The sequence below is a fragment of the Phasianus colchicus genome, chromosome 27, assembly GCF_987193195.1.
Source record: "Phasianus colchicus chromosome 27, bPhaCol1.hap1.1, whole genome shotgun sequence".
In the NCBI taxonomy this organism is placed as follows: domain Eukaryota; kingdom Metazoa; phylum Chordata; class Aves; order Galliformes; family Phasianidae; genus Phasianus; species Phasianus colchicus.
Window position 1 is genome coordinate 3,782,719 of NC_143462.1, and position 12,354 is coordinate 3,795,072.

The 12,354-nt window shown below is 46.9% G+C and overlaps 1 long non-coding RNA gene across 1 annotated transcript in view; it reads left to right on the forward strand.

Moving 5' to 3' along the window:
• LOC149914817 (uncharacterized) overlaps nt 1-9,068 on the forward strand; it is a 37,491-nt gene extending 28,423 nt beyond the window's left edge. Inside the window, exon 3 of the long non-coding RNA XR_016460228.1 lies at nt 8,539-9,068. This is a non-coding gene — a long non-coding RNA (uncharacterized LOC149914817). The remainder of the gene's footprint in view (nt 1-8,538) is intronic.
• The last annotated feature ends 3,286 nt before the right edge of the window (nt 9,069-12,354 follow it).

Consider the following 12,354-nt stretch of genomic DNA (forward strand, 5'->3'; position numbering starts at 1 on the left):
AGAACAACGCACTGAGAAGGCAGATGGATCCCCGTGGTGCCAACAACTGGGCTGCACACTGCCAGCGCTCTCAAGCTGCCTCTCTTCCTCTCCTTGCTCAAGCTTTTTCAAACTCTTGCATCAAATCCTTTTCCAGGTAAACATCTCAGCATTAGCTGTATTTTCAGCCCTGAGTACCCAGTGCTGTAATAAACGTGGATATCTTCCAGCCCTCTGATCGCATTCAGTATGAAAGCCACACAAACACTAATTGTCTCCCTGTGTACTACTTCTGGATGCTTTACATGGGCTGTGATGAACTTACTGGCTTGTTTGGCACCATCCAGATGAAGCAAGTGCACTGCCAGTTGAGCCTCTGGATATCTTTTGCCAGCAGATAATTAAGCCTGTGCAAGATGGTCCTGGCAAATAATGATATACCTGATCTAGCAGGAGATGCAGGTTACGTTTGTTGCAAGATTCATGAACTCTTCAACCTACAGAGATTCTCCATCAATTACATCTGAACATCCCACCAGCAGGAGGGCTTTACTCTACCTGCGCTGCCATTGGCCAAATGAGGATCATTGCCCACTTCGTAGGAAGAAGAGAAGCATCAACATGTGAACTGACTTAGCACAGGGTGCTGAGTGGTGTGGGACCAGGAAATGAATCTAGTTGGTGTGATGGCAATTAACTATTAGCTTCTCTGAATGCACACGCACACAGTTGTTGACAACATTTTAGGAGCTTTGCCTCCAAATGAAGTGAAACTGGCAATCTTGTCAGCGTTTCAGGGTAAATTCAGGTGTTTTCTGTCCTCGGGTCCCATTGGTTAGTCATGCAATAGGACTTCATCATCACTTAAAGACTGTGAATTCCTTACACGTAGTGTCCCACAAGTGAAGAGGACAGAAAGAGGTGAATTTCCCATTGCTGTGATGTACATTTCTGCCAGCCCCCTTTGCAGCACTGGGGTATTTGAAGAGCTGAGAGCTTCTTTAGATCAACAGGAGCCAAGGACAGGCATTGGTAGCAAACGCTGCAGTGATTTTAATACAGTGTTATGAAGAGGGAAAGAGAAATGTGCCTTTCTGCCTCAGCTGAAGGGAGGGTGGGAAAAGATGGCTCTCTCTTTCCCTAAACGAACCTATCTGCAACACTTCCATTTGAATCCAAATACTATCTGAGGTTTGGGATTCAGCAGCAAACTAGCTCTGAGTCCTTAATCCCAGCGCCTGATGTCTGGGGGTGTTGGGATTTGGAGCTAATTAATTCAGCCACCTGTAATTTTCACTCAGATGTTCTGTCTGCCTCTTCCTTAGATATATCATATGGTTTGGAAGCTGCAGACAATGCTGGCCTGAATCCTAATCCCTCGTATGTTGCTTTTTTTTTCCATTTTTCCTTCTCTTCTCTTTTTTTTTTTTAAATGCTTTTTCTTGTTTCTTTTCTTCCATCCTTTTCCCACAGCCATCTCCCTCTTCTGATGCCTATTTAAAAAAGCAAAACCCCAAATATGTGACGTGCAGTGGGTGCTCTGGCTCTGCCCCATGGGTTCCCTGCAGGGCTGCCTGCACAGCGCCCATCCTGTTCTGCTTTCATTGAAGCACAAAAACATTCAGCTCTTGTTGGGAACAAGACTTCAGGTGATAAATGTTGCAAGATCCTGAAAGCCCAGGAGTGCTGTCCTGATTTTTCTCCCTTGGCAGGAAAAGGATGGAAGAAGAATGAAAAGATAATTAGTTTGGAGTTTTCCGAAATGAAATGGAAAGGTTAGCTCATTGCCTTCTAATGCCAAGTGAGAGCTTGGGCTTAAACTGCAAGATTCTGCAGCCAGGGAATGTGTCTTCTTGCTTGTTCACAAAACACCCTCTGCTCTTTTGTTCCTGTAAAAATAATGGCTTGCAACAACCAAAGCTGGAGTCAGTTTTCCCACATCTGTAGAGCCTGGAGCTGCTATTTTTTTATGGCTGCTTTTCATCTTCCATCATTGCCAAACAGGCCCAGGGGCCCAACTCTGCTGGGGGCTGCAGAGAGCAGCAGGAGGCAGCAGGCTGCTCACCCAGCTCTGTGCTGCTGCACGGGGTGGTTGCACGGAGGGATGGAAGATGTCAGAACAATGAGGAGAAAGCGTTATCAGATTGGTTACCTTTCCATCCAGCCTTAGGTACCTAATAGAGATGCACTAAACTGATCAATGGCACAAGGTTCATCCTCTGCCCAGCAAGTGTCAGCAGGCGTGTGAGCTTCTGTGTTTGTCTGAATTCCCAGATCTAATGCTTTTACCTGGATTTTATAAGGAAAAAGGATTAAGCTTTGTGGGGTTTTCTAGTTCAATCCCTGTTTTCCCATGCTTTTCCCATCTGCTGATAAAAATTCCCCCAGCTCACATTTGTCATTTCACTTTGCATAAACATGCATCAAACTTAACAGCTGCGAGCTTCATGTGCTTTGGAGGTCTCTGTTGCAAAGAGGCCTTATAACTCCAGCCTGATTTCAGGTGTGCCTGGTGGAGTGAGCTGTATACAAACCCCTCCATCTCCCTTACAAACTGAGCCTTGTATTCTTGTTCCATGCAATCAGACAGCAGAACTATAGTGTCTGGCATTGGCAGTTGTTCATTAACATTGCTGTCCATGCTTGTATCTGTCTTGAGAACTCAGGTGGGGCGGTTTGATACCAGCCTGCTAATGAACATAGCCCCTGTTTCCTGCAGAAATCTTTCTTTGGAGGGCATGGAGTCAACCCAGGTTGCTTCAATTGAAGGTCAAGGGACATCTGCAGTGGTGGCAACAAATAGGCCAAAAGGACCCTGGAGCTCATGGGCCATTGCTGTTTGAAGGAGATAAAGTTATAACTATTTAACATTCTTGGGTGTGAAATTAGAATGATCACTTAATCTCCTTAATCTCTGACTACAGGTCCAGCATGGGAATATGGATCTTAATTGGTATTTCCTTATCAATACACTCAAGTTGAGGGATTAAGGATAAGACTCTTAATGCAACCTGAATTTTTGGAAGATGTCTCTGATTTTAGTGGGATCAAAGAAGCATCGCTGGGGAGGAGTGATGGAACACAAACATCAGTTCTCGAGGTGCAAGCTCTGTGCCCACATGGTCACACCCGTGCTGTTGGTTCCCTGCACACCTAATGCTGTGCAAAATGTGCAAAATGTCCCAAGGAATCAGTAACACGGGCAGATAGGAAATGCAAATGTGGTGTGGCTTCATCCCCAGGCAGTTCTTCAGGCATTTTATTGGCACGACAGCACTTTAAATGATGTTCCATAAAAAGATCCGTCACCATGTGCATAACTGCACAAAGAATTCCTGTTGATGGCTCTATTTTATTTGTTATTTGAAGAGAAGGGCACAGTTCAAAACTTTGCTGAACGCTGATGATAAGATGGGTCCCCTTAATGCATACCAAAAGCTGCATTACAACCACACATTTCATCTTCCTTTGTCATCTCCTAAATACAGCATCACGAATTACTGTGCTAACACCAAAGTCTTGCCATCCCATCCAACGAGGAGCAGCAGGTATATCTCACCATCAGCTGCTGGCTCTGCCAAGGTGACCCAAAGCAACAACAGGATATGGGGATTGGTGCACTTTTCCTTCAATTAAGTGCAAACTCAGGGTTCCTTGGAGCACATTAGTGAGCAGGAATGTCCTCTGTGTGACCCTGCCTGCCAGCACGCATCCGTGTCCATCTTCATTTACAGTGAAAGGTGAAATTTGTACCTTCTGTGGTAGAGATTGGGCAAACAGGAGAGCAATAACCAAATCTGCTGCTGTGGGAGCTCTGCAGATTTGCTCCCTCCCTGTCACCTCCAAGTTGCTTTTCTCCCTTCATTATGTCAGCTATAAGAGCGTATCTCAGCCCTCCTTTCCCACTGCCCGTGTTCCCAGGAGCTTTTCCTGCAAGGTTTGTGTATTTCATTCTTTCTTAATTACACTTATGTCCTCTGCCTGACCATCAGCCCCAGCAGCTGAAGGGATGTGAGGATACAACCACACAGCAGGGCATTTCCATTGCCTCGTGCTCTCCCTTCACTAAAGGCTCTGGTTCCCAGCACGTCCCTGCAGACCCCATTCACAGCCATGAGATAAATTCATAAATTCCTCACGAGAGCTGCTGTAGGAGCAGGGGCAGCTGTGCAGTGAGGAGGAGCAGACCCTATCTGTTCTGTAATCACATCCCTTTGCAAATGAGAGCTGCGCACACAGAACCAGGAGCAGAGGTGATAAGGCCAACACCCCCACTTGTTTTCATTTCTCATCTCTGTCAAGCAGGAAGATCACAAGATCTGTTGTGTCGGAGCACATCCTCATTTTGGGATGCATCTTCTCTCTAACACACGTGGTGATGAAGGCAGTGCCATACCCAGCCATGCACTGTGCCCTGCATCCCCATGTACCAGCCCTGGTGTCCTGCAGGACCACTGTGCACAAATTTACAGCCCTGTTCCTGTCCTGCAGCCAACAGCAGGGATGTGCTTTCTTCCTCAGCTCCAGCGGTTGAAAGATTAGAAAGAGAAGAGGTTATTTTATCCCTAGAGCACAAAGCATCGTACAGATGGTACTGGGGACAAGAATGTGTGTATTACCAATGTCATTTATTAAGTAAAAGGCAAATTAGGAAAAACTCTTAACTCCCAAGACCAAGCAGCATCAGGCAGGTGGTCTGCAAGGGCTTCTGTTGAGTTTATTTATTAAAAATAGATGTATGGAGCCAGGAGATGAGCTGTTCAAACAAAAAGCAGCCTCTTTTTCCATACCCTTGTGACTGCCCCACTGTTTGTCAGTTGCTGCTATTTCATTGCCCTCCAAACTATTTACCCTTTTAAATTTTGGATGCTGCAAGAATTTTTAGACAAAAGTCCCCACACAGCAGAGAGCCTCTTGTAGCCAGTCAAAACAAAGCACAGCGTGCTGCACATCTAATTGCCAGCAAGATAAAAAAGGAGTTATTTGCACGGATATGCCATCAGTATTCACAAGCACCCGAGCTCGTGCTTCCCAGCAGAGACCATGCCTTGCAGAGAGCTCCAAACATTTGTATCCTGGGGAGTGAGGATCCTGTGCAACGCAAGCATCAAAGCCTCTCTTGGCAGTGCTGTGTCGAGCATCCCAAAATTACCCTGCTGCTTCATCCTCCATGCCCAGCATAACGTGGTGCTTAATTAAATATCCCATTTTCTCTTCCAAGGAACATTGCCGGAATAAACGAAACAAACCCTTGGCCTTGATGAGCAGCCATTCTGTCTGTGGTTATTAGCAGTGGGCTGCAGAACGAGCTCACTGTGTCACAGCCAGGCAGTTGTAATGCAGTGGGCACAGCCAGGGCACGGGACCAGCTCAGAAGGTGACACAGTGGGGCTTGGTACCAATGCAAGCAGTGATGGGCTGGCTGTGGTATGCAGGAGCAGTATTGGACTCAGCCTGCTAATATAGCTTTTTCTTCCCCATGAGGCACAGCATCATCTCCTGCCCTTACAAACCCAGTGGTTTCAGAGCATCGCAGTGATGCACACATGGAGCCATGAGCTGCTGCAGGGAGTTCTGGGCACAGCTGGGATGCTGGGGTGCTCCAGTCTGAGCGGTGCGCTTCGGGAGGCTGCACTTAATTAAAACTGCAAGCTGGAACAATTAGCTGGGACTGAAAATTTCCTACAGCCTCAGCTGTGTCTAACGGGTGTTTTCTAATCTCCCTATTTATCTTATTGTCAACCTCGCTATCAATTAAAACAATTTTCCAGACTTTGATGGGTCCATTTGGAAACGACTCAGATAACAATAGAATCATTTAACTTTTCTTTTGTGAAGCTTAATTTGCCTGCACCTTCTTATCAATGCTCGCCAGTATTAGGAGCAGTTTGTGCTCTGCTCTCAGAGCTGGCGTGTGGCAGAGGATGAGGTTCAGTACCAGCACACCAAGGGCACAAGCATCTGCAGGAGCTGTGGTGTCTCCAGGTCGTGCTGACAGTTGCCATCAGCTGAGGAGCGACGTGCAGCAGTCTGAGGGCAGGGAACAGCTGAGGTACAGAGCCTTTGAAGTCTGGAAATTGGTTTTCTTCAAAAAGAAAAAAAGCTTCCTATCAGCTTACAGCCGCAGCCACGAGCAGTGGTGGCTTTCTCCTGCAGTCACAGTTCAAATCCAGACTGAGAGTTAAGGAACAACTGGTGTGTGATGCTCAGTCAGTCACAAAGCAGACGGAGGTCCATTTTTTGCTGGTCAGGCAAGGGGCACCTAATTGAATTGGCACCGTCGAGAAGCTGCAGTGCCAGTTCAGGGTGTCACAAATTTCCGCTGATGCAAAGAGGAACTGCAAAGTAAATCAGTGTGAGCTGCACAGCTTCTGCCAACGTCTGTGTGTCCCCATGCCCCCATGTCCCATGTCCTTGTGTCCCCATGTCCCTGTGTCTCCATGTCCATCTGCCCAGCAGGGAGCAGCTCTATATGCTACGCAGCAAGGCTGGCAGTGCTGATGCACGTGGCTTTATTTCTGTAATCCAATACAGATCCTGTTCTTTTCACACAAGGAGCCGGGCAGGCGGAACAAAGCCGCAGTGCCTGCTGCCCTCAGGCAGTGCCCAGAGCTTTGCTGCAGGACAGCAGCTCTGCTGGGGCCACCCGCTTCCACCTCAGTGTTTGATTCAATCACTGTGAATAAACTGCAGGAAGAGCTGACCTTCGCAGTGACCCCTCCTGCACAAAGCTCACGTTCCAGCTGAGAGCTGCATTTTTGTTTTTAGCATGAGTTTTACGCACTCTAATTAAATCAGGGAGCTGGTTTAATAATCCTGGTTGGCTCAGGCAGCTGAAGCGGTTCGTTCACAGTTGCTTTATTAATGCAGCAGTAATCTCCAGGTTGGGAGTTCACCTCCTTGTTCGTTCAGCCAAGTCTTTGGGAATGGGGATAAATGTGAAGGCAGCAGCTTTGCTCTGGCTCTGATGTGCTCTGCTTGGAAAGAAGCAGCAGCACTGTGCACAAAGCTGAAGCAAGGATGGAGCAAGGGAACAGCACTGATAGTTTCCATCAGACTTCTGTATGAACCCATTTTGTATTTCCACAGCACCCAGCAGAGTCCAGCTCCATTAAGTCATGAATCTGAGCTGCTGGGCATCCACTCTACTTAATAAATCTGTTGTCACCTGTTGATGGCTGAAAGCAAGCTTAGCAAAACTCTGACTGTGTTCTGAGTTGGATATCACATTGTTCCATAAGTTTTAAGTACAGGACTCTGCCTATTGAACGTCCTCTGCGTGGTCTGGATTTATCATGGAATTCTCCCCGTAAAAACAATGTACTCATCCCATGATGATGCTGTTTGCACTGAACTGGGGTGTAACCCAGGAGCCACACAGCTCCCACTGACAGCTCCGCACATCAACATTGGATGAGCAGGAGGAGAATCGGTCCCCTGTGTATGTTCAAGGTATAGGATGAAACGTGCTTTGAAACGCTGCATAATGTACAAGCTGGCAAGTATTCAGGCTGGTTTGATTTCTCTTAGTTCCCTAAAATATATAAAGGGTTAGAGATACAAAAAGTAGAAATACGCATTACTCAATATGTGGAAAATATATAAGAAATGACTTGGAGGCAGATATATTTTCTCAGATGGCATTGCTTTCTAAGTGAAACATCTGACATCTCGGCTGCTGCAGAGCACTGTTGCATTGGCACGAGTGAAGCTGCCGTGATTTACAGCAGCCAATGATGCAGCCTTTACTGCAGCCTCAGATTGATCACCCTGGAGGAAAACAGAGAAGTTTGGAAAGCTGAGGCAGTTTGTTGTGAGTGTGTATTGGGTGAGGAAAACTTCCAGAAACTCAGATAAAGAAAAACACTGAAGTGAGGCAAAGATGAGTAATTGACGATCGCTACTGTGATTAGAAGGTGTAATTACAATTAGCTGCACAAGAGTGTTAATCATGGAAATAATTACATGTCAGCTTTTTCCAAAAGAAAAGGGAACGTAATTAAGTGGCCCAAATGGGTGACAAAAAACATACCAGAGGAGTGCAGCGATGATGTTGGCAGGAGGGAACTGAATGCTCAGGGGATGCATCCAGAGGGTATTTGTCAGTGCCTCCAGGGCGAGAGAAGCACGCAGTCAATCTCCTATCCCTAACAACGAGCTGTTTGGTTTGATTGAACCAGATCCTTTCTTTGGTCCTTTTCCCCCTTTTTCCTGCAGCATTTACTCACATCTCCTGCTGCCGCTGTGGGAATCAAACCTTGCATCCTCAGGAGTGGGTCATTGTGCCACAGGATATCTGTCAGAAAAACAGCCGTCCGTTCTCTTACACACACATCGTGAATTATAAAAAGCTCTCTTTGGGGAGCGCGGGTGGCAGGTCCTGTAATTTATCTTGCATGAAATGAGCTTGTTTGAATGGACTGGAAAAGCCAAGCCATTAATTTAGAATAGCTTCTGGACTCTGCAGAGCTGCAATTTCATTCTGCATATCCACTGCAGTAAAAATTATGGGATTTTAATACCGTTTCCTTTATTTTCTTCCATGTCGTCCTGCTGCAGGTTCAGCACTGCTGAGCACTCCCTGATCCCATTGCCATGTGTGAGCCGTGGAGTGAGTTTGTTCAGCGTAAATCCTCTTCTTTAAACTCATTAAAGTGTGCCAAGCCTCTGTAAGAGTCATTTGACAAACTCCCCTGAGTGGCAAAGTAGTGTTTATTACGATTATTATTACTATTATTATTTTTCTCTCAGCTCCATCTGTAATGTAAACACCATTATGTTTTAATTATCTGTTTGAAAAAGAGATTTAAAAGCGAATCCCACAGGAACCCGGGCAGCATACACAATGGGATCCCCCTGAGAGCTGCCTGCTGGGTGAGCACAGGAGGCAGTGATGCTCCAAAAGGAACACAGCTCAGCAGCACAGCCACCCACACCACCATCCCATCCCATGGCAGTGGGTCTGAATGCTCCAGAAGCGTGTTTTGTTCCTCTTGGTGCATTCTCAGCATTAGGGGAAGGGAAATGCTGGAGAAAACAAAACAAAACAAACAAAAAAAAACAAAAAAAAAACCACCTTTCTCCAGCTTTCATAAAGAGATTGCCACCCATTCAGCAGAGCAGGGTCTCCAAGGAGCAGCATCCTGGTTGCCATGGTGCCCAGCCTCAGCCCGGCGGTGCCCAGCAGGAGCTCCACAACTGCACATCACCAGCTCTGCTGGCTCTGCTGCTCCCCTTCTCTTCCCTCCCTCCTCAGCAGCCCTGCCCTGCATCAGCAACGGGGATCTCTGCACCAAGGACTGTTTTCCAACGGGCAGCATTTGGTTTAGAGGGGGACATTTGGAGTCATCCCAGTAAAGGAAATGGGAAGGGTAATTCAGGAAAACAGGGCATGCAAATGAATTCATGAATTAAAGACACTGCCGAAAGGAGAGGAAGGCTTTGGGAATGAAATCAGATCAAAAACAAGACAGGAACAAATTGTTGCAAAACCCGAAAACCATTTCTCTCGCTTCTTAAGCCTGAAGTAAACTCATCTCGGCGACCCCTTTTTCACACCCTTGCATCAGGACAAACCTATTTGCCAGTCCTCCTCCGCAATGCAATCACGCCACTGTTTAATGTTCTGCATTTTCCATTATCACTAATCTGAGCTGAAGGGCAGAGCTCAGGCTGCTCCCAGCCCTTTCTCAGCAGAGCTCTGCCTGCACAAGAAGGAGCAGCGCCTGCACAGCCCTCACCCTGCCCTCATCTGATGCTGATTGCAGCGCCCAGCGGTGCACAGCTGCCTTCAGAACTGCAAAACTCTCCTTCCTGCACTGCAGAGACCTCAGCGGTCCCCCAGGAGAAGCGCTGTAACATCATGGGATGGCCTCAAAACCTGAAGATCCCGCACTGAGGTCCTCCTGCTCTCTGCAAACCCAGAGTTCCTGTGGGAGGAACGAGGTTGAGAAGACATGAGATGAGAATATTAACACCCCAGGGTTACCAAATACAAAAAAAAAATTGATTTTTAATAACTCTAACCATCTCTTCAGCTTTCATTAGTCCCTTCTTTGGCTTTATGGTGCTGGGCATGAAGAATATGAGGATTTGAAGAATTAACTGAGTTAATGAGGGCTGATTATTAATGTTCAGAGCTCAATAAAAAAGGGAGAGAGAGAAATAAAACACAAAAAATGAACTGAAAATAAGGGCAATCTTTCATTCCCCCAAAATGAGATACATTGAATTATTGCTATACTTAAGGCTGAAGCACTGAAGGAATGGAAATAAATACCACCCGTTAGCTATTGAAGGACCTGTGAAATTCACTGCAAGCAGATGTCCGAGTCAAGGGAAGAGGGTGATAATTAGGAAGCAGCACTGAGGACTGCTGCTGAGGCTTCAGGCCGCCCCTTTGGGGTCAGCACGTAGAGCCCTGAGCACTGAAAGCAGGAGAACCCGCTCTGCATTTGAAACCCACTTGGAGCTCAGCTCCTCTAATGGCTTTAGTGTTTGCTCCAGCAGAATGCCCATTCCTGGGCACCTTCGAATACCTGACCATGAATTCCTCACCTCCAATGAGTGCTGTGCAGCAAAACCATTGGTTTTCCCATGTGTTCAGGTTGCAGAGTCTCCAGGGGAGGAATTCCCCGTGGAAGCCTGAACTCAGCCCAGTTACAACAACAGCTCAGACCTTACCAACAGAAATCCACACCTTCCTCCATCCCAGTGCCCTCGCCAGCCTCACCCTCACCAGAAAAGCAAAGCACTTCACTGATCTCCATGGAAAGAACTACATAATTGACTGTCATCGCGCCTTCACCATGGGTGGGATCGTCCAGGATTGTCAGGGCTAATGGTAATTGATGTTTCCTTTCACACCTGCTCTCTTTCCTGCTTTATTAAGCCTCTGCAAACACCGCTGTCTCTGGGGAAGCAGTGGGAGTGGAGGAGGAAACCTATGGAAGAGAACAATTCCGGTTGTTCGGCGCAGCGCTTTGCTAAATTGCATTCAGCCTCTTTTGCACAGTAATAAAGTGTTGTCTGAAAGGCGGCATGGAGTTTTAATTTTCTCATTGTCAATGGATGCTGTAATCACGTAATTAACAAAGTGCAGGAGATAGTCATTTAAAGCAAGCCAAGAAAGCCAGCACACAGAGCAGATGCTTGGGAGAGGGAACAACTTTTATTTGCGCTCCTCCGGAACTGGAGACCTTTTTAGTACTTAAAAGATGGAGGAACCACGAGATGGAGAGTGCTTTGTTCTGCTCTTTAACCCCTTAAACTTCCCAGTTCCATTCCCCTGCATTGCCCCACTCCAGCAGTGGGTGCCCTATGGTGTGGATCCTCACATCTGAGGTCGTTTCCCATCAACCAGGGGACACCGATCTCTGCTTCTTCTCCCACAGCCTCCAGGTTTCTCCCCATCCCAGCATTCTTCATGTATTTCTATTCGCTGGGGGGTGTTTTAGGGTGAGGGGATGTCATCTTCTTGCAGGTATTTCATCTTTAGTGGTCATTAACCAAGAAAACAGTGTGGAGGAAGAGAGGTGCTGGTTTTTATGCAGGAAATGCCTCCTGAAATCTGGGAACCCAGCAAACAATTACAGCAGTGGAAGGATAATGGAGATTTAGAGATGCAAGAGCGCTGACAAAGGCTAAGCCTGACCCATTTATCTCCCAGCCCCTCTCAGAATATTTAGCAGGAGCAAAGAAGCACCTCGCTAAATTGGAATGGGTGAATTTAAACCAAGGTTTCTTCTGTTCTGGCTTTTTAATCTCACATCCTGGGGATACTTCCCTTCCCATCCCCAAATGTGGAGTCCTCTTCATCTCCAGAGATACATCACCTGCCTGTCCACACCTCCACGCTCTGGACTAGAAAGCTTTTGCTTAATGGACATTGCAGCTTTGCTACCTTTAATTAGGAAGGGATTCCACCCCCCAGGCTGCAGGCAGGGAATGCAGACACTGGGAGCACTGTGGGGCTTGGGGAGTTGGTACGTGGACCAAAGTGAACTCAGTGAAATATTGCATATCCCAGCACTGTTCCTGCTGCTGTTTGCTGCTGTGAAGCTCCTTTGATTATCAGACTCCATTTAAAAGTACTTGTTTGCTTTATACCTCATTAACCGAGAAAGAAATTGCCCAACAGAGGCCATAATTTTATGGTCCTGACCTGTGAATGCTCTGTACTTATATGGCTTGGAGGAAACCAGCAAAGTTTGCAGTAGTATTTATGGTACGATGGTGCTTAAAGGCCCCAGCTGAGAACAAGACCTACAGCACCGGGTCCTATGCAGACATTGTGAAAGGCATTGTGTGAGATTCGAGCTCATGGCTTAAAGCTGAGGGAGCAGATGAGCAGTGGGGCTGCAGAGCAATGTGGGG